The sequence below is a fragment of the Balaenoptera borealis genome (assembly GCF_965194805.1).
Source record: "Balaenoptera borealis genome assembly, chromosome: 1".
Lineage (NCBI taxonomy): Eukaryota > Metazoa > Chordata > Mammalia > Artiodactyla > Balaenopteridae > Balaenoptera > Balaenoptera borealis.
In genome coordinates, this window is record NC_138860.1 from 160,391,233 (window position 1) to 160,419,223 (window position 27,991).

Consider the following 27,991-nt stretch of genomic DNA (forward strand, 5'->3'; position numbering starts at 1 on the left):
TGTGTCCCCAGTGTGATCAATGCAGCCCTCGTCCTACCCAGTCCTGAATGATAACAGCACGGAGGAAAACCTACCTCCCAAGGAGGATGGTCCCCATGAGCCCCAGCCAACACCAAATGTTATGGGACCTATGATTCTCCAGCACCTGCAGGTGCCTAACTCACAAGGTCAAAGTGGGAGGTGCTGGATTCCTCTGTAGCGCTGGGAGAGCAGACACTACCCAGCTCCCCAAGGCCACCAGTGGGCATCCTCCGGTGGCACTGACCAGCAGGGGCTCTCAGGAGAGGGAGTGTTTGGAAACTGAACTTGGGGGGTTGGCTTGTCATAGTGACAGGGAGGGGATCAGGGAGGGCAAACATCCTGCAGTGGCAGGGACACGTCCCCCGGGGGGGAGAAATATCCTTTTCAAGTTCCAGTAACTGCTCCACTGAGAAACACTAGACCAGAGGTTTTTCGAAATATTTACCCTCCTTCCATCTGGGGACTGACGGGTATCCTCTTCTGCTACTTGGTTAGAGCGCCCCCGTGTGTCTCTGTGTTCTCACATCATTGGGGTCCTCCAAAGGCCACATAAGACTTCATCCTGGGATTGGTGCATCGGTCACAGCCTTCTCCCAGCAGTTTCAAGGACCATCTGTGGGGCCCCAGGGGGAGGCTGAGTGTTAGCGGCCATGAAGGAGGGGGTTTGCTTCTGCCCTGAGAGGCAACTGTCCCCAGACTGGAGATCTGGTTCCAGGCGGCTCCCTGCTGCCCTCATTCCCCCCCGGGAAGCCTGAGCCCCGAAAAGGGCAGTTGGCAGGAGCCTCTCCCCACCCCAGTTAGTTCACAGCTTCAGCCACCGGAGTCTCTGCCACACGGTCTACCTTCAGCTGAAAGGTGAAGGCCACACCTGAGTCCCCTTCTCCTCTTCCTACAGCCTAGGCAGGGGTCCTCACTGTAACCTACCCCCACCGTCCCACCCAGGTCATCATTTAATCCTACCTGCTCTGTTCAGAATCTCCCTCTCTTCCCAGGTCCAGCATCCCTGCCCCCGAGCAGCTCTCCCACTTACCTGTTCCACTCAGACAATCCCCTCACCTCTCCAGCTCTGCTTCCCATCTGTAAAAGGCGATAATTACATACTTTGTGGATGGTCAGGGGATCCTGTTGCCGCCCCATGTAAAGGCTGCAGTTCATGGTGCTGACAAATGGGCATCGGAGCATTTTTTCACCACTGTGTCCATCGCTTTTATCCCCTCCAGGATAATCTCACTCTGTCTGTCAGCTGCTAAGAACGTCATCCTCACTCTCTCTACTTGTCACATCTAATTTGAGCGCTTTGGTGGGGGGGTTATGTAATGCCGCCGGTCAGGTCATCTTCTCCTGCAGCCCCGCTGTCCCATCTGGGCCCCCGCTGTACCTCCCACCCTCCCTTCTGGTGACCCCTCAACATTTACAGCTCTCTTGGGGCTGGTGGCACCCCCAGGAGTGTTTGCAAATGTGGGCATGAGAGTTTGGGTTGTCACAGAACTGGGGGCACCTCTGGCAGTTCATGGACAGGGCTGGGTATGTGACCATCCTATCACCAACCACAGAACCACTTGTCCCACCCAAAATGCCAAGGGTGCCCCCCACCCAGAAACACTGAATAGACCCTTCAGGCACACCCACCTGAGGTCACCAGGGCTTTGCCTTTGGCCCATTTCTTCCTTCCTTCCTTCCTCCCTCCCTCCCTCCCCTCCCCTCCCCCCTCCCTTTTTTTCTTTCTTTCTTTTGTGTTTTTTTTTTAACACAGCAAGTATTTGTACTTCACTCCCTATACCTGTTTGACAAGGGTCTGCAATGGGGTTCTGTTCCTGGGAGTCACTCAGAGATCCAGGCCAGCCAAGGCCAAGAGGGTAAGATGGGACAGTGGTGCCTTGTGCACTGACTCTTCAGGCTTCCACCCAGAAGCTTCTGCTCCCATCTCATCTGCCAGAGCAAACCGCAGGCCTCACCCAGCTCCCTGAGAGTGGGGAAGCACAGCCCTGCCATGCACAGGGGAGGACCAGGGCTCTTTGGTAGACAGCACTGACTACTCCAGAGGATTTACCATACATCTGCAACTTGTTGTTTCTACTCAGTGATGTTCTGAGATGTAGTCAGGTTGATCCATATAGATCTCATTCATGGCCGTGAGTCAAGAGACCAGACAGCAAGAGTAGATGCTGGATGAGTCCAACAGGCAGGAGTCTTCTCATCGCTAGTCTCCTTACTATTCTTCTTGACGTCCAACCAGCAGTTGATCAATCACTCAATCCATCCAGGAGGAGCTATTTATTCAGTGCCTTATGGGTGCTCTGTGCCAGAAGATGCCCAGAGCCAAGGGGGTAAACTGTGGTTCTCCTCTCAAGGAGCTTGGTTCAGGTGCAGCACAAGGCCCAGTGCTGAGGTGTGGACCCCCAATATTTAGATGATCACAGCAGGCAAGGACTCCCGAGGCTGGAGTAGCCAGAGATGGCTTCCTGGAGGGGGAGGGCTAGGCCTGGAGGGTGCATGAGACTGGGACAGGCAGAGAGGAATGGTGGGTCGGTCGGCAGTCTGGGTATAATGGTGACTTACGCACCTGGTCAGTCAGACTAGTTTCTTCTGGCCTTGAGTGGTCTCCCTGGTCGCCGTCATCCACCTCCTTGGCTTCAAACCTCACTGTGCCAAGGACACTAAATGTGAGTCTCCAACTAGGACCTCACTCCTGAACTATAGACCATTGCTTCTGATGCCTCACAGGCACCTCTGCCTGGGAGACTAGGGCATCTCGAACTCAGCGTGAGTTGTACCAAGCCCTCCAATTGCCACCAACGACATCTCCTTCCACATCCGGAGCCCAGATGATGCGCCCAGCCCTTCACACTCAAAATCTTAGTGTCATCTTGGACACCTTCTTCTCCCCCAACCCTCCCCCTTCCAATTAGTCCCCAAAGTCTGGTGTCCACACCAAGTGGTCCGTGACTCAGAGGTGGTCTCTCTGCACTCCCTGTACCACAGCTCTTACCCCCCTCTCTCCAGGCCCCCATGTTGGTGCTATTGGGTGTCTTTGATCATGGTTCTGCCTGTGTCACACCTCTGCTCCAGAGCCTTCTGTGGCCGCCTTACCTGCCAGATCCAGTTGCAACTCAGGCTGGTCTTCCCGGCCCCACAGTCTCACTCACCCCTGTTGTGCTTCACCTTCTGTGCCTGCTGGGCTCTGCCCATTGCCAAATCCTAACCTCCTCCAAAGGGCGGTACTCAGCCCTCTCCTCTAACTAACCTCTCAGATACCTCCATACTCCCTAGTTCTCTGCGTTACTTCTGGAATAACAGTGGTACTGAAATCCATTCCTGTCTCCCCTGCAAGTCCCCTCTTGGCTTGGGTCCCAGGGCCATGCTTTGTCCACGCTATACATGCGTTCCTATTTACCGCATTGATTTCCGGCACCCAGCCCCCACCCTGCATTCCCCGTCCCTTCCACACCCGAACGCAGTCTACATCTTCCAGGCAGCCTCCAGGAGTGCCCATCAAGAGCGTGTTGACTTTCTCACCCAGCATCCCTGCATTTGCCTCGGTTGTTTTAGAAGGGCTCCTTTGTTACGAGAATGTTGATTTTACACCTACAAAGTTATACGGTTCATTGAGGGTAATGCCTGTGTTGTCCTAACTCAAGTTCACTTGTTGCAAGGAAAGGTGAGAGCTCAGCCCAAAGGGTTGGTGTGGAAGAAGAGGCTAGAATGGATAGGAGCTACCTGGATGCCATAAGTGATCATCCAGGCCCAGCTGGGGGTGGGGGGGGGGAGGGGTCGGTGCTTAGGCCTGAAGGGAATGATGAGATCAGAGGGTGAAACCATGGAGGCCAGCCCCAGCTGGGGTGGGGAGTCCTCAGAAAGGTGGCCATTGTCAAGGGGCTAGGGGTGGGCTGGGTTTAGAGAGGCAGCCCAGCCTGAACTTGGAACTGGAATACAGGGCAGGGGACAGAAGCCCAGCTGTGGGCTGGGCCAGTGAGTGTGGGTATGGTGACTCACAGGCATGGGGCTGTCCGGGGCTGCCTCCCAAGCCCTTCAGGCCTTCAGTAGAAGGCATCCACGCCAGACCCTGCCACCGCCAATGGCAGGACTCAGCCATTGAGGGAGGACCATCTGTGCTCCTGTCCAAGGGTACTGACCCCCATCTCTTCCCAGCTCTCCAGTCCCGCCCAATACATCCCTCCAGCCACTGCCTCTCTCCTAGTCCGTTCAATTCAGCACATCCAAACTTAAAGTTTCCCACCTTAAAAACATTCCTTTTACTAAAGGGCTTATTCGCCAGATTTTTCTGTTTCCCTCAAAAAGAAAACTCCGGAAAGCGATGACTATACTTGCTCACGTCTCGTCTTTCCTCCCGTCCTCTCTCAGACTCATGCCAGTGGGGCGCTGGTCTCATCACACCTCAAAGGCTGCACTTATCAAGGTCAACAGTGACCTCCAATGCTGAAGAATTCCGTGGTCAGTTCTCATTTCTCTTCTTTCCTGACCTGCTGGCAGCATTTGACACAGGTGACCCCTCCACCCTCCTCGAAACACTTTGTCCCCTGGTTTCCAGGCGGCCATCTTTCTTGACCCTCCTCTTCTTTGCCAGCAGCACTTTCTCGTCATCTTTGGTGATTTCCCACCATCTCCTGATCTCTAAACATTAGGGCCCCCAGGGCTCAGCCCCTGGGCTTCCCCTTTTCTCTGTGTAAACTCACTCCCAAGGTGGCTCTGTGTACCATCTATAGGCTGATGACTCCCAGACTCGCATTTCCCGCCGGACTTCTCCTCGCGGCTCCGTGTCAGGTCTCAGCCATCTGTGTGATGGTCACCTGGGCATCCGATGAACTCATCCTTAGAACACAGCACAGCAGATGCTGAAGAACCACTGTGACTCCTGGGGCTCTTGGTATATTTGTTAAAGAAATTATTTTGAAAGTTTGCTTAATTTGGTACAGTTCCACTTGAAGGAGTTATATTTTTAACAGGTGTGCTTTTCTATCTCATGTATTTTCATTTCTAATAGCTGAATTTATTTTTACTGAGGTCTGAGAGTTTATGCAGTATATCCACATGTGGTTTATTGTGTACCTATATTTTTAAAAGCAAGCACGTGTGCGCACGCATATGTGTGTGTGTATTTATGAAATAGTAGCTTGGAGAGAATAGTTTTAATTTTAAAAAATTTAAAGTTTGTTTGCTAATAATTTTTCACAAACCCATTTCTTCTTGGACTTTGAAACCTAAAAGTGCAGCATATTTTCTATCCTAAATTTCTAAATTTCTACTCTGTGTAGCCCCATCTTACTGTGAACTCCAGATTAAGGATGTTGTTGAATTATGCCTTTGGGAATATTTGTTACCTCTGTATATTTATTGGGGACCAAATTGATTAAACTATGAATTAAATACATAATAATAAGTTGGAGGTTTTTGGATAGGTGTAAAGAATAAACTCCGCAGGTAAACCACTCTAAAAATCCAAACTGGAACAAAAAAAGCTTGCTACCTATGTGTTCATAACGTAAAGGTTGTGAAATGTAAACATAGGCAGAGAAACTGTGTGCATTTGCTCATTCGCTGAATGTCTTTTTGAAAGTTTTTTGAGTGGCCAAAGAAAAAAAGATATACTTTGAAAGAAGGGAGCAAAATCACTTGTTCAAACTCTGCACAGGCAACTTCATTTTTCCTGTCTTCAGGCCCCAAACGGCTCTGTCTCAACTCCATTAACAAATCCTGTCAACTCACCCTGTGAAACCATATCCAGAATCTGCCCATTTTTCCCACCTCCTGGGTCAAACCACTGCCAAGATTCATCTGGTTTGTCACGGTGTCCTGCTGTAATCTCCTGCTTCCACCCTTACCCACTACAGTGTATTCTTAACCCGGCAACCAGAATGATCCTGTTTAACATCAGCAGACCCTGTCACTCCCACTCTGCACCCTCCACAGCCCACAAGTGGCCTGCGTGTGCTGGCCCCAGGTCCTCCCTGACCTCTGCCTACCCCTCTACCCTTTGCTTCCTGTGCTCCAGCCGAGGATCTCTTTGTCAGACATGCTTCTGCCTCAGGGCCTTTGCACTTGCTGTGCCCGCTGCCTTGAACACTTTTTTTTTTAATAAATTTATTTATTTTATTTATTTATTTTTGGCTGCGTTGGGTCTTCGTTGCTGCACACGGGCTTTCTCTAGTTGGGGCTAGCGGGGGCTACTCTTCACCGCAGTGTGCGGGCTTCTCATTGTGGTGGCTTCTCTTGTTGTGGAGCACAGCCTCTAGGCACGTGGGCTTCAGTAGTTGTGGCATGTGAGCTCAGTAGTTGTGGCTCGTGGGTTCTAGAGTGCAGGCTCAGTAGCTGTGGCATACAGGCTTAGTTGCTCCGTGGCATGTGGGATCTTCCCGGACCAGGGCTCGAACCTGTGTCCCCTGCATTGGCAGGCAGATTCTTAACCACTGTGCCACCAGGGAAGCCTCTGCCTTGAACACTTTTTCCAGGGTTCCGCAGCTCCCTCACTTCCTTCAGTCACACTTTGGTGAAGGCCTTCCCAGGCCACCCTCCCACATGTACCCTCCTCTAGCATTTCTTATCCCCCTTCCCTTCCCTGCTTTATTTTTCCCCAGAAAGTCACTAGTTTGTTCTGTTTCCTCCACCAGAATGTACACCCTGTGAGAGGACAGGAATTGTGCTTTATTCATTGCTGTATCCCCAGTGCTGAAAATGGTGCCTAACAGTGCTAGAGAATGTTTATTAAATGAAGGAATCTCCCTTTACCTGAGACCTCAGGTGAGGGGCCGGATCCCTGAACTCAGCAGCTCTCAGAATCCGTAACAGGGTGGACGCTCTGGGTCTCAGGAAGGAGCAAGGACACAGAATCAGGGCCGAACCAGGCCAGACAGGACCAACCCACCAACCTGGAGTCAGGCTTGCTCTGGGAAGGTGAAGTCAGGTGGCCTCGGCTATGGGGCAAGCACCTGGGGCTGGGAGCCAAGGTCGTTTGCTTGCTGACCTGCCTTGCAAGTGTTACAGGTAAAAATGAAACATGATTCCAAAAGGGACCAGCTCATGGGCTGCCAGCTCCTAGGCCAGTGCCTGCTCTGAGCAGATCCCTTGTGTCTCGGGGGCCGGAGAGAAGTGGTCTTGGGACCCAACTCTGGATAGAGGCTGCTGTCCTTCCTGGGTGAGTCCAGGCTGCCAGGGCCCTGTCTTCTTCCTGATCCAGTGCCTTGGTTTCTCTTTAATTCTCAGACTTCTCCCTGGAAGTGTAGACATGCAGCTCTGAGTGTGGCCCCAGTGGGCCGGGAGTGAATTGTCCAACCTCCATCACATGCGCCCACACTGGTTTTGTTCTCTTTCTGTTTCCCCCAAATCCTGTTGTTTCATCTCTCCTAGGGAATGTGACCTGAGCTTTGAGAAGGGGGTGGGGGTAGGGGAGTGTGGGATATTGCAGAGTGCAGGTGCGACATCCAGTGGCTCAGACCAGGGAGACCACATTGGAGATGGGGGTGGAGCTAGAGGACTTCTGGTGAATTGAATATGAAGGGTGAGGACGAGAAGCTTGGAATGAAGAATGACTGCCATGTTCCTGGCTCGAGTAACAGCTGGATGGATGGTGCTGCCATTTACCGAGATGGGCAGGGATGGGGAGGAGAGTAAGAAAGGGGCTCGGGGAAGGGGAGATCAAAGCTTGGTGGACATGTTCACTTTGAGATGCCAGTCAGACATCCAAGTGTTCAGGAAGGTGTGTGGCAATTGGATATGTGAGCCTGGCCTTCAGAGGACAGGAAATACACATTTGGGACATGCGTTTGTCAATGAGTAGATGCTGTTTAGGAGGATGAGACTGCATGGGGTCACTTGGGGAGAGGAGAGGAGAAAAAAGAATAGGGCATCCAGGACTGAGCCGGAATATGCCAGCAGTCAGAGGGCAGGTAGAGATGAAGCTGCAAGAGTCTGAGAAGGAGAAGCCAGAGGAGTGGCGGAGACCTGGCAGAGTGAGAAGTCATGGAAGCCAAGGGCAGAGGGAGTTCAAGGTCATCTGTGCTGAGGGCCGCTTAGAGGCCCAGGGCAGGGAGGCCAGGCAAGTGTCCACGGGATGTGGCCACATGTGGGTCACTGATGGGACCTTGATGGGCGCTGTTTTGGGAGACGGAGACCTGAAGGCAGCATGTGTAAGTAAACCTGTCCCAAGAGGCTGGCTATGGAGGGAAGGAGGAAAAAACGAGGGGGTGAGGGGTGGGACCTGGGTGAGTGTGTATGAGGCTGAGCAGGTGGGTGTTTACACAGAGAGATCTTCAGTGTGCTTGTGCTGCTGGGGGTGTGGAGGTGGTAGGCGCAGATGACAGTGCCGGGAGAGAAGGGGCCGAGCGCAGGGCGGGGTTCTAGAAGAGGTGCAAGGGGTGGGGCTGAGCTGATGAGAAGGGGGTGCTTCTCCTAGAGTAACAGGAGGAAAGACAGATGCGGGTGCGCTGCAGGCAGACTGATGGTTTGGGGGGGGAGTGGGGAGGGTTCTCTCAGCCCCCATCCAGACCTCTTCTCACTGTTCCTGGACAGCTACATTCCCAGCAATAGATTCGTGAATGGTTGTTTTGAAAACAAAAGCAGGAAATGTCTGTTCCTAGGAAACCACTTAGATTCTTGGAAAAGTTATTCCTTTGTAAAGATTATCCTCCAAATAAATATCTCAGAGGTTAAGTTGTCTAGTTAGATTGACTCTTTGTACTGGCCTAGCATCTTTCTCCTGAGCACTCAAAAGGCTTCCCAGGGAACACTGGCTCCAGGCATTAGAGAAAGCTGATTATGTCACTATGAAACCTAAGTCACCAACAGTGGGGAAAAAAAAAAATGAAAAAGAAAAGACATATTGATCACGGGGCAGACTGAGTGTCTGAGTATGCTGGGGCCAGAGTCCCCAGAGCCCTGAGGATGGTCAGGGAAGACCTAAATGCATCCTATTAAAATTTAAAGAAGAATCCATTTCTCAAGCAGACACTGCCTCTGGTTGCTGTAGGGGGTCTAAGGCAGCAAGGGGCTCAGCCTGAGGGTTTGGGGGTGCGGGAAGTGGAGTCCTCATGCCAGCAGGTGGTGACCCCTGGCGGCTACAGCGAGGACCAGGCATCCCCTGGGCCTGGACAGCATCTGCCGGAGTCCCAGCCTCCTTCCTGTCCTGGGGAATCAGCCTGGGCACCCAGGAGGAAGCTGGCTTCTCCCCTTCTCTTCTGTAGGCGAAGCAGCCTCTTAGCCAACAGTGGCACGTACTCTCTATCTCTCTTTCAGTTTTTATTTTTATCAAAATTGCACAGAGTTGAAAAAGCCAAATACTTTTACAAATTTCGTTATGGAAAACAGCAGCACCCTTCTTTCCCCCACATTTTCTGCCCGGCCCCCCACCCCCAGAAGCAATAACTTTCATCTCTTTTAGCTGATTTTCTTGGTTGACCTCCATATCTCTAAATAATGTGCCTGGGTTGCTACTACCAGGCGCTTCAGATTAGGTATTAGCTAGTGACTCAAGAGCCTTTCCTGGTCCACATATGCCCCCTCATCCCCCATCCTCTCATTAGACTGTACCATTTATGCTTCATAGCTCTGTCACGTAATGAACTGTAGTTACTTTGGCTTTCCTGTACGGCTTTTATTTTCTCTAGGAAAAATTGTGTATGTGTTAACTTCATTAGTTTTCTATATATGTATTGCTAATTCAATCCCCCAATTCTCACCTCACCAACTCTCCCCTGCAGATGTTCAGGTGCAGCGGGTCCTCTGTAAACTCATCTTGCTGACACAGTCCCTCCCTGAGGGGTCCAGCTGGCTCCTGGCCACACGGGCTGCTCCCTTTGCCTGGGGCACAGCTGCCATTCCCAGGGCTGCCTTCACTCTCGCCCTGGAGATTCTCTTACCTATGTTGGATCTCCTCATCGACTTACGTCTTCCTTTTCCCCAGTTTACTTCCTCATTGTCACAGAGACCATCCTTCAGCATGGTCTTCTTGAGAAATGGCCCATGAGAGGTGAGCTTTTTGATGCGTCACATGACTGAGAATACTGGAATATTCAATTCCTCAGTTGATTGAAGTGTCAAATTCCGGGTTGAAAGAGTTTTGAGAGCATTGCTCCCTTGTCCTCAAGCTTCCAGGTTGCTCTCAAGAGTTCCCGATCCATTCTGATTTCTGTTCCATCCTCTGCAACTGTCTAAGGCTCTTCTCTTCCTCCTTAGAGCAGTGACATTTCACAGGCATGAATCTCGGTGTGGGGTACTTTTCATCACTCAGCGACTCTTTTAATCTGGCAAGTCAGGGACTTCTGCTTTAGAAAATCTTCTTGAATGGTTTCCTTGATGATTTCCTCTTCTCCATTTTTCTCTCTCCTCTCTTTGGAGCTCCTGTTATTTAGGTGTTGGACCTCCTGGCTTTTTTTTTTTTTTTTTTTTTGGCTGCATTGGGTCTTCGTTGCTGTGCACAGGCTTTCTCTAGTTGAGGCGAGTGGGGGCTACTCTTTGTTGCGGTGGGACTTCCTGGCTTGTTCCTCTAATTTTCACACCTCTCTGTCAGAATCCCCATCTCTTAGTATTTTTGCTCTACTTTCTGGGTACTTCTCTCCATTTTGTCTTCCAGCCACTCATGTTTTCATTTTTCAAGAGTGCTTTCTTTTCTCTGAACATTCCTTTTAATAATATCCTATTCGTATTTGGTTGATTTCAGTATCTTCTCTCTCAGAGGCTATTAACTTTAGTTGGCTTTGTTTTGTTTTTAGTGTTCTTTTCCACTTGGTTTCTGTTTCCCTCAGGTTCCCTTCATCCTTGTGTTTGTTTAGTCTCTTCTCTCAGGTGTCTGATAACCTCTGCTGTCTTCCCATGTTAAGAGTGGGAGGCCCAGAGACAGCTGGGCGCCTGGGTGTGAGAGTGAGGCTTCCCCGTCACTGCCCATCTGGGCTGTTCCACTGGGGAGGCTGCAGTGACAGAATCTTAGGTCATTCTTCTTGGGCGAAGACTCCAGTTTCACACCTGAAGATGGCAGGGTTCATTTCCCATAGCCCGGGAGCCACAGAAAGGAAAAAGGTGGGAGGGGAAAGGGAGAGGAGTCTCAGCCTCCATGATGCATTCACTCCATCCCTTCATTTCTTTGTGATTCCCCTGCCCTGCCCTTACCTGGTCTGATGTCCCCCTCAAATGCCTTCCATCTCCCCCTTTGCAGAGAATAATCCTCCAGGCTTTCTCAGGGGTGGTCTCCTGGCTGCTGGAGTTGAGGAAGGGATGGGGTCTGACTGCTTCTAACAAGACTTTCCACTAGTCATCCTTATGTTGGTTCCCCCCATCCCCACCTGCAGAGTCCTTGGGGGGCCCTGTGGTGTAAATTGGGTTGGTTCTCATATTCCCTGCTGTCAACTTAGATTCCATTGTCTTGAGTCTGCAAAGTCTTTTTCACCCATCCATCTCTTTCCAGCTTCCACAATTTTATTGTCAGTCTCCTCTCCTGCTCTTTTCTTCTTTGTGGGTTTATTATGCCAAAAGAGATGGGGGGGGAAGAAAGAAAGAGAGAGAGAGAGAGAGAGAGAGGGAGGGAGGGAGGGAGGAAAGAAAGAAAGAAAGAAGGAAGGAAGGGAAGAAAGAAAGAAAGAAAGAAAGAAAGAAAGAAAGAAAGAAAGAAAGAGAAAGAAAGAAAGAAAGAAAAAAAAAGAAGGGAGGGAAGAAAGAAAGAAGGAAGGGAAGAAAGAAAGAAAGAAAGAAAGAAAGAAGCAAGGAAGGAAGGGAAGAAAGAAAGAAAAGAAAGAGAAAAAGAAGGAAGGAAGGAAAGAAAGAAAGAAAAGAAAGAAAGGAAGAAAGAAAAGGAAGGAAGGAAGGAAGAAATGAAAGATGGAAAGGGAAGGGAAAGGAAAGGTAAATAAAGAATGTTTCCCCACCATCTTCAATAACAGACTCCTAGTAGGGTTGTTTTTTTAGGCACAGAACTCATTCTTCCAAAGAACTGTTCAGGGAAGGTCACCCTCTCAACCTCCCCCACAGGTTCCTGGGGCCCCTGTGGCACCTTCCTGAACTTCTAGGACTCAGAGGAGCACAGGGGAAAGGGCCAGTGTTGTAAAAAGTCTGGAAAGTCCTTGGGCATTGGCCTGAGACAGAATCAGATTCTAGGCCCACCTCCAGCAATTACTGGCCAGTCCCTAAAGTAGGACAGTGGAATCTACTTTACAGGCTCCTTGTTAGAATTGAATGGTAAGATACTATGGGCTGTTTTCCCAGGCCTGGCATAGAGGAAGTACTCAGCAAAGAGACCACTTCCTTCCTTGCTTCCTTTCTTCACTGTCTTTACTTCCTTCCATCTTCCTTTCCTCCCACCCCCTTCCGTCCGCCAGCATGATTGTGATCTTCCCCAGGCTCAGGTGTTCTTTCTTCCCAGTCAGTAGAAAGCCACTGAAGGTGTAAGCCAGGCTATGTCTCTGATGGCTGTGTGTGGACAGCACATCAGGAGGGCAAGAGTTGGAGTTTGATCTATGGACGATAAAAATGAAATCAAAAAAGAAAAATGACACATGTGTTGGGCAGATGGAGAGTGTGACACTAGGGTCCACCTGAATTTTATTAGCTGCAAATCACAGGAAACTTTACCTTTTCCATCTTTGGGTGTTGTTTGAAATGAGGCCTCACATGGAGGGAGGTAAGTGGGGTGAGTCCTGGAGCTGGAGACTTTGGGCAAATCATGTTGCAGTCTCTCCATTGGTAATTGGGGGATGTGGGAAAGGGCTTGGGTCTTGGATTCCAGGGCTGGGGACTGTGTCCTGACTCTGCCTTTACTAGAGCTGAGGCCTTGGGCAGGCCTTTGCTCCTTGTGAACCCAGGTTTCTCATCTGTAGCATGAATGATGGCCATGTGGCTTGGGTGAACCATCTCTGGCTCTTGTGATGTGCTGTGTAGGATCTTTCCAGCTGTTGTCCGTCGATGAGCCATTTCAGCTCTGCACTCAATACTTGAGGAAGACATTGCTCAGAGGCAGCTTACAGGGAAAGGTCTGGGCAAGGGGGCTGTGCGGGCTGGTTGCAAGCCCTTGTCTCTGCGTCAGAGAAGCTGCCTTTTCTAAAGGTCAGAGAATCTAAGCCAAGCTCATCTGCAGGGTACCCCTTCCTGGGCAGGAGACCTTGACAGTGTGCTCTGGCCTGAGATAAGACATCTGTTGGGAAGAATTTCCTCTTGGAGCCCAGAGTTGGGTGTTGGGTATTGCTTGCCTGGACACACACAGGTGAGGAGATGAGGGGGGCAAAAGACATACCAAATCTCCAGAAGCCACTAGAAAAATGAGGAGCTTAAAAAAACGAGGAGAGAGTCGGTCTGGAGTCTCTTGGTCTCTTGGAGGAGGGGTCCCTGCTGTGGTCTGTCCCCCAAGCATCAGCTGCACCTTGCTGCCCAAGGGGTGAAGGCCCAGTCCCGGGAGACACTGACACCCTCCAGCGGCCACATCCCACCTGCGCCTGCCCACCTGGGTGCCTTCAATCATGCTCTTCGGTGCCTCTCTGGAGGTGGAGATACCTCTCGGTGCTGTTGTGAATGTTAAGTAGAATCAGACGCGTGAATCAGCTGTCCAGGGTCTGGCCCTCTCCATCCCACCGCCCTGCCAATCAGAGGGGATGAGTGGCATCCTTCATTCCCGCCTTCTGAGCAGGGCTCGTGTCTCAGTTCAGCAGCAGAACATGGTGACAAAAGCACGGTTTTGGCATCAGCCAGACCTGGGTTCAAATCCTGGCTGTGCTACTGATTAGAAAGTCACTTAACCTCTCTATGGCTCAGGTTTCTCATCTGAAAAATGGGAATAATAATAGTAACCTATCGATCAAAGTTGTTGAGAAGTAAAGGAAACGAAGATGTTGGTGTATAATGTACCCGGCACAGTGTCTTATTCTGCCATGAATGATCAATATTTCCTTACATGATTGCCTCTTCAAGTAAGGGGTCAACTAATGTCTCCCCCTTCTGCAAGCACACTGTGGCAGAGTGTAAACACTGAAGCCAAACCACCCGCGTGGGAATCCTGGCTCTATCACGGCGACCGGCTGATCTTAAGTGAGTTGTGTAATTGCTCTGTGCCTCAGTTTCCTCATCTGTAGGATGGAGATGATAATAGTAATTACATCTCAAAGAGTTCATATGAGGCTTAACTCATGTAAAGAATTTACAGTGCATGATGAATAATAAGCACTTAATAAAAGTCCACTGGTTTCATTATTATGAAAGCGTCCCTAGAAATCATTTGATCCAAATTCCTCACTTTGCCAATGAGGAAACCATGGCCCAGGGAGGCGTTAACACAGCATAGGAATGATAGAAGCCGGTCTCTTGGCCTTCACTCAAAACACACCAACAGGAGGAAGGGAGGAAGGCTGTGTGGTGAGTGTGTATGAGGGTACAGGACCTGTGCCATCTCACCGTGACTGTGGTGATGGCAGGGAGGTGGCATTGTGGTGAATCAGGCTGGGATTCTGAAGCACTTTCAGCTCCCGTGAAAAGAGACGTTCAACTCCAGAGGATTCCTTGGGTTCAAGAGATAACAGGGTGGCCTGGTTGGGGAGCCAAAACCAAGCAGGTTAAGGAGGGCCTCCCCTCAGGGGGCGGACCCTGCACGGGGAGTTAGAGCCTGACCAGGCAGGGAGACCTGGCATGGCCTTGGATGGAAGCAACATACCCTGGAGAATTCAGGGGTGATGCTTCATGGGGTTGGCAATTTACGCTTAAACTGTTCAGGAAAAGGAATTTTTTTTTAACTATACTTTCAACTTTTCTGTATGTTTGTGATTGTTTGAAAATAAAAACTTAAAATAAAAAAGAGAGAGAACCAGTTTGGCTCAGAAGAAGGGAGACCAGGGGAGCCAGGAATTGAGGAGAGTTTAAAAGGGCAGAGGCTGCCAGGGGCCGCCGGGCAGATCTCTGAACAAGTGGAGTCAGCCAAGGCCAAGAGAGGAAGCTAAAGGCATCAGACCAAGGAAGGAGCAGGGCCTGAACTCCAAGCAGAATTTTGGATCTGTGCTGTGAACAGGCGTCATCTGTCACCATGGGTGGCTTGCAGACCAAAGAAGGACAGCCCAGCTGGCGGGAGAGTTTGGGTCCCCAGGAGAGTGTGTCCCGGGGCACATCAGCCAGCAGAAGGCAGATTGGGCTGCAGCCCGGGCAGCAGGGGGCGGGCGTGGTGGGCAGGCAGGCTCCCAGGAACATAGTGGCAGCAGACAGGGCGGACACAGGAGCCAGAGTGAACCTAAGGCAGCCAGGGAGAAGGCAGGCTCTGAGCAAGGTCTTATAACCCGCTGGCGAGTGTGGCTGGCAGACTGGGGCCAGGAGGCCGCCAGCCAGGGGCAAGGCTGGGCTTCTGGGGACTGAAGCCAGGAGCAGGCAGGGCACCTCCCCAGGGAAGACGGCAAGGAGTGGAGGCGGCCGGTGGGCCAGAGGGCAGGGAGGCTTGTCCGCAGGCTGTGCTCTTCAGCCGGGCGCCGGAACTTTAGGGGCCAGGGAGGAAAGTGTGCTCGCCCAGGGGGGGCCAGGTTGGATGCAGTCTGGTTCAGGAGGAAGGGGAGCCATCCCCTAGTAAAGAGGAGGAGACCAGTTCCCGTAGACTTTCAAAGCATCAGCAGATCTAGCAGCTGGGCTGCCTCAGATCCGTCTCTCGGAAGTTTCTGGGACTGCTTAGCTCGGGAGCTCAGGTCCAGACTCTATAAACCATGATTTTCCTGAGCTCTGTAACCTCCTAGTGGCTGCCTTCTGGCGGCTCCGGTTTCACCGTCAAGCGGTAAACCCTTCCCGTGAGGAGGGCAGCTGGGGACTTGTGTCCCCCTCCTTCATGGTCAGGGGTGAGGAGGGAGGAGCCCGTGGGGCAGAGTGGAGGTGGGGAGTTGAATGGGTCTGGACCAGGGGAACAAAGTGTCCCCAGGGAGCCAGCCACGGGCTGAGCAGTGACCCAGGGGCTCCAGCTGGAGCTGAAGGAGGCAGCTGTGCCATGGATTCATACTGGGCAGGGGGCCGTCCCCCAGCCAGACTCCAGTGCGGTGCCCGTGGGGTCCGGTTGCTGCAGGAAAGGGCAGAGCAGTGACCACGGCTATCCGCACGCTGGTCTAGGCTCTCTCCCTTCTCCCTTCTAGGGGCCAGAGTGTCTTTAGTCAGCCCGCCCTTACCTGAGGCGGGGGAGAGGCTACTGTGAACGCAGTGGGGCTTTGCCTGGGGTCTGACAGCACTGGGCCTCCATTGTGCTCGCTCAGATCCTCACAAAGCGTCCTCACCCTTCACCCTCTTCCTTGGGTCTCCTCTGCTCAGTGTGCCTGGAAGGGCCCTCCCAGCAGGGACGACACATTGAAAGTAGCCAGCTGGGCTCCCCCAGATGTCAGGCCAGCCCTGGCAGGAGCCCGGCCTCCTCACTTTTCTCCCTAGTACAACCATGAGATGCACGGATGAGGGTCAAGCACCGGGTCCCCGAAGGAAGGAGTGAGGAGGCGGTCTGGTTTTCAGCAGGCTCTGCACACAGGCCTGACCGTCCACCGTGGGGCCGGGCACCCTCTCAGCACCCCACCTGCTGGCTGGGCCTGGGTGCTATCCCTCTGCTCGCGAGGAATCAGGGTGATCGCGCCCATATCATGCTGGGAAGGTTGCTTCCGTCCTTGCAGGAATCCCTCACGTGTCTTGTCCCCTCCCTGGACTCCTGGGCCTTTGGCTCCCATCCTCCCTGGCCCACTTCATACCAGGTGCATCATGCACCTGCTTACCCAGATGAGAGCGTCCTGCGGGCTGTGATGCAAACCGTCAGGTTGATTTCAGGCGGCACCTGGACAAATGCTCCTTATTACATTTGTCATGTTTTATTTTAATGTCTGTTAGGAATTTGTAACCTGCGCGTGAACCGGAGATTTTGTGACTGTGAGCCCTCGGGGTGAAGCTTCGCTGGGGCAGGAACCTCAGGCTTCTGCTCAGGCAAGCCCGTCTCTGAGCTCAGACTCCTGGAAGGCCCGAGATGTGGGTCCCTGGTGTGGGTTTCGAAACATGACTCCGAGGAGCGTCACCGCAGGCCTTTGTGCAGTTCACGGGAAGATCGCTTCCTGCGGGTCAGGTGTGGCGCTAATCGGGAGGGAGACCGGGCAGGCTGGCCTGGGCTGTCTCCTGCGGTCTCAGGGAAGATCACTGCGTTTGGAGTCTGGCAGACCTGGGAGCCACCCTGGCTCTGCCCTGCTGGGCTGTGTGATGTGGGGCGGACTGTTAGCCCACCTGTGCAACCGCTCCTCACCTGGAGGGTGATAGGAGCAGCGCCACCTCCTGGGGTTGAGGTGAGGACTAAATGAGAAGACGGCCTCGAGCGCACCGCCCCAGCAGCTTGGAGCCAGCATGTGTCTGGAGATGGAGCCTGGCATGCCTGGAAGAAAGCCGGCAGGGCAGGACAGAGGCAGGGATGGGTGGGGGTCAGGAGCGTGGCCTCTGGGGCCGGGCCAGCTGGGTTGAGTCCTCGCGCCATCACTGCTGGGTATGTGACCTGGAGCAGGTTGTTCAGCCCCTCTGTGCCTCCCTTTCTCGTCTGCAAAGTGGGGAGAGTACTGATGACACAGCCAAGGGCTGTCCTGGGGACTGAACGCTCAAAAACGGCAGCTTGGCGAGTCCCGCAGCTGCGCTTCTGGCACCTCCTGGCTGGCTTTGCACCTGTGTCCATTGACCAGGAGGGCTGGGCAGTGCTCAGGAAACACCGCTGAGGACATAGCGGTGAGCTGAGCCTGAGGACGAGGGGCAGTTAACAAAGGCAGAAGGCGGGGGAGGGAAGATTGTTCCAGATGGACGAACTGGCCCAAGGCTGGAGGACCGGGGTGCTGGTGAGGCTGAGGCTGGAGGGAGAAGGGGGTGGCAGTGAGTGGGGGGCAGCCTGAGAGGACGAGAGAGGTGGGTAGGCTGGGAAGGGGCCTGGGATGGGGTCACAGGTGTCAGTGGGGGATGGGGAAGGACCACTGTCCCTTTTCCATCAAATAGAAGAAGCTATATCATTCACCTCATTTTTTTCGATGGGAAAGTGGGAATGCACAAATGAAAATAACTATAAATTATAAACACTCCATGCATTTGGGGCTATTTTTAAATCCCCAAAGCCTGGTATTCCTGTAACTCCACCAGACAGTTGGCCTTAAAGCCAGCTCAGAAAGAGCCCTTACTAGCTCCCCAGGTCCTTCCAAAGCACGCTGTGGTTGATTAGGCCCCAGACTATCTCACTAGGCTCCTCTCTCGGCCCTAGCCCGACCCTCCATACATCCCAGGCTCCTCTGCCTCTGCTCCTCTGCTCTTGCTGTTCTCTCCACCTGGAGGGACCTCTCCTCCTCTCCAGCTCCCAATCCCCACAGTTGACTGTCCTTAGAGCCCAGGTCAAATGTCCCCATTCCACGGAGTCTCCCAGACCTTTCCCCACCCTGCCACTGCCTGCCAGACATCGCCTCTCCTTCCGAAGCCCCCGGACCTGTTATCTCACCTTGTCTTGACATTTATTATTTTCTGTTTGGTTCAGACAAATGGATGTTTCCCCTGATGGCCAACATTAGAGCCCACGGGCAGGGGAAATCCATTTCATACAATGCGTGTACCGTTTACAACGTGTAAATTTTAAAATGTAGACGGTGGGCCGATCAGAACGATCTGTGGCAGGCTGTGGTGCCACTTGCTAGCTGTGTGGCTGAGGGCAGGTCTCTGTGCATCTCTGGGCTCAGTTTCTCCATCTCTGGAGCAGAGGCAGCTGTCTCCGCCTCCCAGGCTGTTGTGAGGCTGGAGGACACGTACGGCACCTGCCTCCACTCCCAGCAAACACCAAGGAGATCTGCAGGAAGCCTTAGCAGGCTCTGTTCTCATTCAGCTGCTCCAAGCTGATTCTGCATCTCATCTGAACTTCATGCTAGCCACGGGGTCGCCTTCTTGCCGACGGTTGCTCTGAAAGGCCCTTCACATGCTATAGATAGCGGTTGTAAGTGATGCCCCAGCCAGGCAGGGCCAGCGCTGCTGGAGAGCTGCCCTCGGGCTTTCTGGAGACACGGTGTGCTGACTCAGTTCTCTACTGGCACCGGGCCTGGTGCGGGGAGGTGCGTGGGGATGGAGTGGTCCTTTGTGAGGAGGTCACACCCAGAACCATCAGACCCGGACCCAGTTTGGGGACAGCAGACTCTGGCCGTCGTAGTCCTGGCTCTACTGTCAATGCCTGTGTATGTTTGAGGGGGGACCTCAGGCAACTTACTGACCTCTGGTGACCACTGATTGAGATGCAGCACGTGGCCTCCTAGACGGAGCCCTGTCCCACCTGGCAGTCCCCTCGCCCTGCTGCCGCTACCCTTCCACCAACCTCCCCTACCCTCCTTTGTAGTAACAGCAGCCGTGGCCTGTTGAGGGCCTGCTGTGCCCCAGGTACAGAACTCAGCACTAAGCACTTCACAAATATAAGTTCTAGTCCTCATCATCCCCTGCTGAATAGTGAGGTGGGTAATGGCATGAATAGTACTTATATGTATATACACACACACCCCCATTCTCCAGATGAGGGGTTGAGGCTCAGGGAGACGAAGGAACTTGACCATGGTCACTCAGGTAGTGAGACACAGAGCAGGGATTCAAACCCAGACCTCTGTGGCTCCAAATCCTGTGTTCTTTCCTTCACAGCCCCCTGCCACTAACTGGGCACCCTGCCTTCTGCATCCTCTGACTCTCAGCCACCTGCGGGGCAAACCCCAGCTGAACCCTGTTCTTGCCCCTCCATGTGCCCATGGCCAGGCCCTGAGTGGCCCCCAGTGAATGCTTATGGATACAGATGATGATGATGGTGGTGCTTCCCCAGGGCCCATGGTGGAGGACGGAGTTGGCAGGGGGAAGCGTCCTCTCCCCTCTCCCACTATCTCTCCATGTGCTGGAGAGCATTCCTCCCATCAGCAGCCTCTTCTCCAGCCAGAAGAGCCAGAAGGGTGCGTAATCCAAAAAGGAGCCTTGAGAGATTGGTGCTCACTGGCTGTGTGACCTTGGGCAAGTTACTTTACCTCTCTGAGCCTCCGTGTCCTCATCTGAAAAAGAGGAATGCCATTACCCACCTCACTGATTTCTAGTAAGGGATAAATGAGGTCCTATAATTTGGAAGATGTCCAGTAAGTGCTGAAGGATCACAGATGTTTGGTTTGTATTATCACTGCTGCTCTGTCCAGTGCAGAAAAGAGCTGAGCAGTAGTGTCAAGTCCAGTAGCCACAGGCAGAGGCATCATGGGCAACTCTGTCAGACTGGAGACCTGATCATAAAGGTGACATGGAGCTCTGACCAATGAGAGTGTTGCTTCATACTCAGGCAGACCATAAAGAAGACCCTTTTGAGACTGTGTCAGAAGCTGTAATCTTTTGAGACTTGCAACCCCAGGGTGAGCACTGGAATTAACAGAAGTGAGGAAACTGGCTCCCAGAGGTGAAGGCTGTTAGGGGACTGAGGAGAGCAAAGCATGATAAAGGCCACACAGGAGATGGCCTGCTGTGTGAGGTGTAGTTCCCAGTCCATGAAAAATGTCTTCAAGGAGGTTCAGAAGCTTCTACTTGCCCTGTACATCAGATAATTCCAAAAGGGCATGTCCCTGGTGACCAGCACCTCATTTTCATACTCTGGGTTTGCTTTCTCACGTCCGGCGCCTGGTCACGTCAGGTTCACTGTGCTGGGAACAGATGAAATGTTTTCTGCTAAGTGGTCAGCACATCTGCTAACCTCTGACAAGACTTCATAGACATGGCATTTCTGAAGGCTAACCCAGCCAGCGGTGGCAACAGTCTGATCTCAACGTACGCGCTCCAGAAGCTTTCAACAGCCATACCTCTCACCCTGTCTCCCTCTGTGCAAAGTATCCAGCCCTTCTGTCATGCTAAGAACTGTCCAAAGCATAGAAAGCTTTTAACTGAAGGGGAGATGAGATATGATCAGTCGGCAGGAGCTCACGTCGTCCATGGACCATTCCTGCTTGTGTCTGTGCCATGACCTCAACCCCACATTCCAGTGGTGAGGACACTAATTTGGCTGCAGCTTTGGTCAGTCATTTAAGGTGAGGGGTTGGTGAAAGGCTACCTGTAAACATAAAGCTCATATGGTCCAGTCTACCAGCCCTCCCTGGGAAGTCTTGTTTCCTGTTTTTCAAATGCAAGTAACCAAATCCCTTTATTCTTAAACTTGGAATTTCTTCTCAAGCTGCTCCCCATCTTGCACCTCTATCATCCTGATATAAATCTGACAGTTTGGTTAACTTCACTGAGGCTTTCATGACCCCTGCATTTTCTTTACTGGGCCCTGATCCTTTATCGTACTGATTTCCATTTCAGTGACTGTGCTGTGTCCATTTAGATTCCAACTAGACCCGTTTACCTCAAGTCCAGCCTCCCTCCCAGCATAGGAATCTATTGATATTTTGCCCCAAATCTGAGAGGTCATTTAGTCTGTGCTTGCACACTGTCCATGGCTGGGAGCTCACTACCACTCAAGCTTGCTTTGTTCCAAGTTTTTTGCTCTGGGGTTGGAAAATTCTTTTTTAAAATGAGCCCAGATCTTCCTCCCTGTCTTTTTTTTTTTTTTTTTTGACTGTGTTGGGTCTTTGTTTTCTATGCGAGGGCTACCTCTAGTTGCAGCGAGCGGGGGCCACTCTTCATCGCGGTGCGCGGGCCTCTCACTGTCGCGGCCTCTCCCGTTGCGGAGCACAGGCTCCAGACGCGTAGGCTCAGTAGCTGTGGCTCACGGGCACAGTTGCTCCGCGGCATGTGGGATCTTCCCAGACCAGGGCTCGAACCCGCGTCCCCTGCATTGGCAGGCAGACTCTCAACCACTGCGCCACCAGGGAAGCCCTTCCTCCCTGTCTTGGTTCTGCTTGTGGACTGAGCTACCTCCCAGGAGGCTGGCAGTGGTTGCACCTGTGACCTAAGGTATCTGTGGGCAGATTTTCCATGAGCCCGGCTTCTCTTCTGCTCCCAGCTGGTGGGGAGCAGATCTACTCAGAGCAAGGGCCAAGAAGGTGCCTGCCATCATGGGACAGTTAGAATGGCCTCTCTTTCCTTCTCCCATAAGATTTGAGTCTGTAAGTCTGTGGCCTGAATACACAGCCCACTTGTGTGTTCTGCAGGTTGAAGCAGCCAATGATGCCAGCCACCCCCTTCTTGAGAAAGGGTCTGATGTGCCTCACAGTAGCTACCCCAGTGCCTTCAGATGTTTGGGACAGCCTTGCCACGGTCATTACCTCACAGGTATTCCCCAGCACAGAAATGATGCCTTGCATTTATTATGGGAATTTAATACAGTTCACAGCCTTTTCTCATCTTATTTGCATCTCAAGGCACATGAATTTCTGAGCATTGAGGAAACACTGAGGTTTCCCAGGGCGTGGTGACACAGCAACTCATAGCCATTGGCCCACAGGCATTGATCAGGCACCCAATGTCTACACACATTTCATCAGCTGCTACCACAGATGGCCTCGGTCAGGGTCCCCTCAAGCTGCTGTTGCACGCAGCCCCAGAGGGCTGCTTCCAGAGCAGGGCTGTAACTGAACACCTTCCCCATCCCCCTCTGCCCACAAGATACAGGCCAGGCTTTTGCGCCAGCCCCTGAGGTTTTTCTAAGCCAGCCTCCATTCTTGCTTCTTGCCATATAGAATCATGCCAAGGCTTCCACAGTATAATTCCTGTAACACACGCCTACCACAGAGTAAACACTCCACAAATGCTAGCTGTTTCTTTTTCCATGACAAAAGAAACACCTCTGACCCTGGCTGACTTTCTTTTTAGTGTTTTTTTAGTGAAGAATAAGACATGCATTCAATCTCCAGGATCTGGTCACTTCCCCATTCTGGGCCTGTTTCCTGTCTGGGGAACAAGGAAGTGAAGCTGGGAAACTAGCTGACCATAGTCCTGCATCAGGCCGGGCTGGCTCCAGCCACAGTGGGTGTCGGGGTGGTGGTTATCTGGGTGCTCTGGGCCATCCCATCTTAAGAAGGACAACCTGGAGAGGTTGGGAAAGTCTGGGGAGGAATCTGGAATCCATCTTGAGTGCGCCTGTTTGAGGCCTGGAGCAGAGAAATCTTGGGTAGAACAGCATCCTTTGGAGACTGTCGTGTGCAAAGAGGGGTTGCACTAAACAGGGCTCAGACTACAGAAGGTCATCAACTTTAGCTTAATAGGGGGAGAGCTGCGCAGAGGTGGAAGGTGCTGCCTGGGACACCGAGGGACCCCAGGTGCCAGAGGTAGATGCACCCGTGGTGGGGTGTGGATGGGCTGCCCTGAGAATGACCACATCAGAGGATGCACGAGGCCCCTCCCACCCAGGAAGTCAGAGGTTTTAAGGTCCTTCTGAACATGGATGTGCTTTAACAGTAATTTCAAATTGATTTTAAATTCACAGAACCCTTTTTTACAAAGTTCGGTTTACATAGATGCCTATTCTGAAAAGCAGCTCAGTGTGGTGGGGCAGGTGAGGGCCCAGAGCCTTGCTGCTCTGTCTCCCCCTCCGTGAATCCTGAGCACAGTGTGAAAGTCATTGTTCTAGATCCTGCAGGTCAGGGCCTGCTGAAGGCTGGGGCGCCCCCACGTAATGGGCACCTTTAAGAAGTCCACTCCTCCTCGGTAGTTTCATTTCTCTGAACGCGACAGGCCCAGCTTCTGGCATCCTGTCTCCCTCCCTAATCTCGCCGTCTGGTCGGAAACCGGGCCTTGGCTGCATTCTTTGGACCTGAGCTGGCTTCAGCGCAGGTTGGCTGCCTGCTCGGTGGTTCTTAGGCTTCTGCACTTGGTCATGCACTGCACAGCGTCTCAGCTTATCGTATCAACTTCTTTAGAATAAAAGTCACCTCCTCCCCTTAGACCGGTGCTGGGCATCAGACCCCTGAGCTATATACTGTCTTCCGGGTAGTTGATGCCGATTGCTGATGTCCCCCTAGAATGAAAACTCACACCAGGAAAAGCGAGGAAAGGGCCCAGATGGCACAAACGCAAACCTGCAAAATGAATGCAGGCTGGCCTCCGTGGTGGGAGTCCTGGAAGCTGTAAAAGAAGGCTCCTGACCGGCTCTCCCCTCCTGCCTCTGTCAGACAGCCCCAACTTCTCAAATCTGTGTCCTCTTTCCTCCCGCCCTTGCCTCTGCCCCGGCTGGGGCTCCAGGCAACTACAACACCACTCCCCAGCTTCCAGGCCTGTCAGCCCACACCATCCTCCACCCTGCACCAGACGGGGGCTCCCAAGGCAGGAGTCTCACCAGTCAGACCCGACTCACCCAGAAAGACCGGGATGAAAAGCACTTCTTCTGCAAAAGCCACCTAAGACCCACCCTGCTGGTCCTCCTCTGATCCTCCATGGCACTTTGTGCGTTGTCTGGCTTACGGATTCTACCTCTTTGTTTCACAGTCTTTTAAGTACCTGTTATTCACACTCAAGACTGAGGTCAGAGTCTTATTTAGCTTTGCGTTTCTGGGCCAGGCTCAGACCAGGCCTTAGTAAGTATTGTTGAGTAAATACAAAGAATACTGCTTAAAATAGACCCTCCGCTGGTGGGCTCTGAGCCCGTGCTTGTGTTACGTATGTGCCGTGGAATTCCGGGCACAGCAGGCCTGTCCCTGGACGGCACATTAAAGGCCCCCCATCCCGGATGCAGTGATGTGATATGATTTCTGCAGAACCCTGACAAAACGAGGGTCTGGGATGTGCCCAGAACCCGGTGTGAGCTTCCCCCATGACCCACAGCTCAGCCTCCCCAGTACGTTTGTCATCAAGGGGTATGTTCCCGACCTCTTGGCAACTGAATATTTTTAGCAAATACACAGCTCAGTGCCAACTGGCACTTGCTCCTCTTCCCACAGACATCCCTTCCTTTTTGAGCTTCACCCGGAGAGCAGCACGTCACTGCAGACAAGCTGGTGGGCTCGCTGTGGCCGGACCTCCTGGGGGCCAGTGACCCCCCAGGAGCCGACCCTGAGCCTCACTTCATGGGACACAGGCTGCCCGCAAAAGTGGGCCTCCGAGCAACAGTGTGGACATTTCTGGTCGCATCTTCCTCTCACTTTGCGTGATTATATCCAAGCTGTATGCCCCTGGGGGAAAGCATATTTGGCCACAAGATCATAATAAAAACAGAAATTTGACAAGACTTTAAAATATCCAAATTTGGAGAAGAGGTGACAGTTTTATGATAAAATATTGATATATGAAAACGTCAATAATATACATACAGAACAGCCTCCTAGGAGCTCCGATTAGGAAGGTCACTCGGAGGTCATTGAGTTTATCCCCTCATTTAAGAGAAAAATGAAGCTTGGTGGAAAGAGAAGTCATGGGTTTGAAGGTCAGACAGGCATCTACTAGCCGCATGACCTTGGGGAAATTTCTTTCAGCCAGAAGTTTAGCTCTGGGCTATTTCTGCCTCTCCTATTTTATTTGCCTTAAACTGTGTTTTTAAAAGAGGATATTTTTTTTTTAATATTTATTTTTTTATTTTTGGCTGCGTCAGATCTTAGCTGCGGCATGCGGGATTTTCTTTGCAGCTTGCGGGCTCTTCGTTGCAGCGTGCGGGCTTAGTTGTCCCGCGGCATGCGGGATCTTAGTTCCCCAACCAGGGATCAAACCCATGTCCCCCTGCATTGGAAGGCGGATTCTTAACCACTGGACCACCAGGGAAGTCCCAAAAGAGGAGATTTTAAGTCTTAGAATTTCATAGCAATTAAGCACCTGAACTTTGTAACACGTGACCTGGTTTCAAATTCTAACTCTGTTAACTTACCGGCTGTGTGACCTTTGGCAGGTTACTTAACCTCTCTGTGACTCCATTTTCTTATGTGTACATTGGGATGATTAGAGTCCCTGCATCATGGGGCTGCCTTGTGGTTTAAATGAGGAAAGGTATGCAAAGCATTTAAAATACTGGTTGGCACCCAGTAAGAGCTATATAAGTGTATGCTAATATTATTAGTTTTTTAAAAATCTGGATTTGTGGTTTTCTTGAAAACCTGGAAGATCTGACAGCCTCATACAACACTTGGCTGGAAAGGTGTATCCACTGTTCCTTTAGAGAGGGACCGTGCGCTGCCTTCCAGCTCATTTCAATCCCGACCCCTCCCCCCTCCTTATACCTCCTCTGTTTTGCGCAGTCATGTGGCCAGCTCACCCCGCCCCCACATCTAGTGCCCTGAGGCTCCATTTGGTCAGGAATGAATATATCTATTTATATTTTTTGGATAAATATGGAATATTTGAAGGATAAATATATGCATTTTACAGCATTGTTACAGGAGCAAACAGGCTAATCCACTGAAAGCTGCCTCCATCAGTGAGCTGCCATAACCACTCATTCCCTCCTGCTCTAGGGCCTCCCAGCCTGGCCTCTGGGTGAACAGCACTAGTGATGGGGAGCTCACTACCTCACAGAGCAGCTTCATCGCTGAGTCTTTGTCATACGCAGAGTCCAAGAACAACAACTCACCCATCATCTTGCCTGAAATGCCATTTAATTTCCACCGCATCCCCTCTTCTGGAATCTGGAGCAGAGGGATGTGCCACCTCCTTTGGGAGCTGTGATCTGAGTTCCCAAGTGCTTGGTGGAGGCTTCAGGTTTCAGAAATGCCTGCCAAGAGTCTAGAGCCACAACCCAAGGGGTCACGTGCTGAATGATCAAGAGTCAGGCAGCTCAGCATCTCCAGTTGCAGGATTGGAAGAAGAGACGTGGCTGAAGGCAGGAGGGCAGACTGTGTCACGCATAAGAGCGCTGGGGTCAGACCTGGGTTCCAGTGTCTGCTTTGCCACTTTCTAGCTGCCTCGTGACTTTGGGCAAGACACACAACCTCTCTGTTTCTGTTTCCTTCTCCATTAGATGAAAATAATAAGACCCTCCTGATTAAGGGGTTGTGCAAGATTCTTTTTTTTTTCCTTTGAGTCCGTGAGTCTTAGACCTGCAGCATAAGAATGAAAAGAGACCCAGAAGATTCTGGCAGCTCCACACCCCTCCTGGCAGCCTCACTTACCTCCTGACCCAAGGCAGTGGAACAGAAAGCTGCTTCCATGGGAGGGTCCAGGACCCCTGGTGCTGCGTGACCTCAGGCCCTCACAGCCCTGGGCCTCAGGCAGTCAAGCTCAGGGCCCCTTTAACTGAGACATTCTGGAATCCACAGAAACAGCTCTTTTTTTTTTTTTTTTTTTTTTTTAAGAACAAAACCAAGCATTTTCCAGACTGGCTGACATCCCTGGCTTGTCAGATCAGCAGAAGACAGGCAGGTGGTGGGGCTCAAAGAGCCATGAGTCAGCTGTACCCAGGCGGTGAACTGTCTTGCAGGCTCAGAACAGGCAGGAGGCTGGGCGGGCGCTTCTTCACCGGGTGAAGGGCAACCTGTGGCACAGGCCTCCAAAGGGCAGCCTTGGGTGGAGGGTGGAGGGGCCAGCAGACCTAGGAGACACGACCATGCCCCTGGGGGTCCCACCATGCTTTTCTGGCTTCCTTCCCTGGCTCTTTGCATGGCATTTTTCTGCAGCTGTCAACACCCTCGGTCCCACCCAGAGCTGGTGGCCTTTCAGGAAGGGCTGCGGGAGAGTGATGCCGCTCTCATCTGTCTGCGGTGTTACAGGCCCCTGAGAATCTCCATGAAGGATGGTGCTAAGGAAACTTGGTCAGCATCACGTAAAAGCATTCGTGCAGTGTCTGTGCGGGGATGGGGATAAGTGGAAAGATCGCTGATGGTGTGATCTTGACCATGTCACTTGAACTCTTTGGGCCTTGGTTCACATTTCTATAAAATGGGGACAATGGCAAAGGGCTGATGGGAGGACTGAATGACGTCAGGCATGTGGCGGTGGTTGGTGTATCTAAGGGCAAAGTTTGACTATTCCCAAGGGAGGGGAAGTGACTTACCCGAGGTCACCCAGCAAGTTCACGCAGGAGCCAGAACTCAGACCCAGGTCTCATGCTGACTTCTACCCTATGAGCACAGTGGTTCCTACCGGAAAGTGGGGAGTGTTCAGCCAGCCAGTCTACCGTGGTTACGGGGGG

At 52.1% G+C, this 27,991-nt stretch overlaps 1 protein-coding gene across 9 annotated transcripts in view; it reads left to right on the forward strand.

Moving 5' to 3' along the window:
- Positions 1 to 27,991, forward strand: part of HIVEP3 (HIVEP zinc finger 3) — a 515,337-nt gene that overhangs the window by 467,571 nt on the left and 19,775 nt on the right. The window lies entirely within an intron of this gene.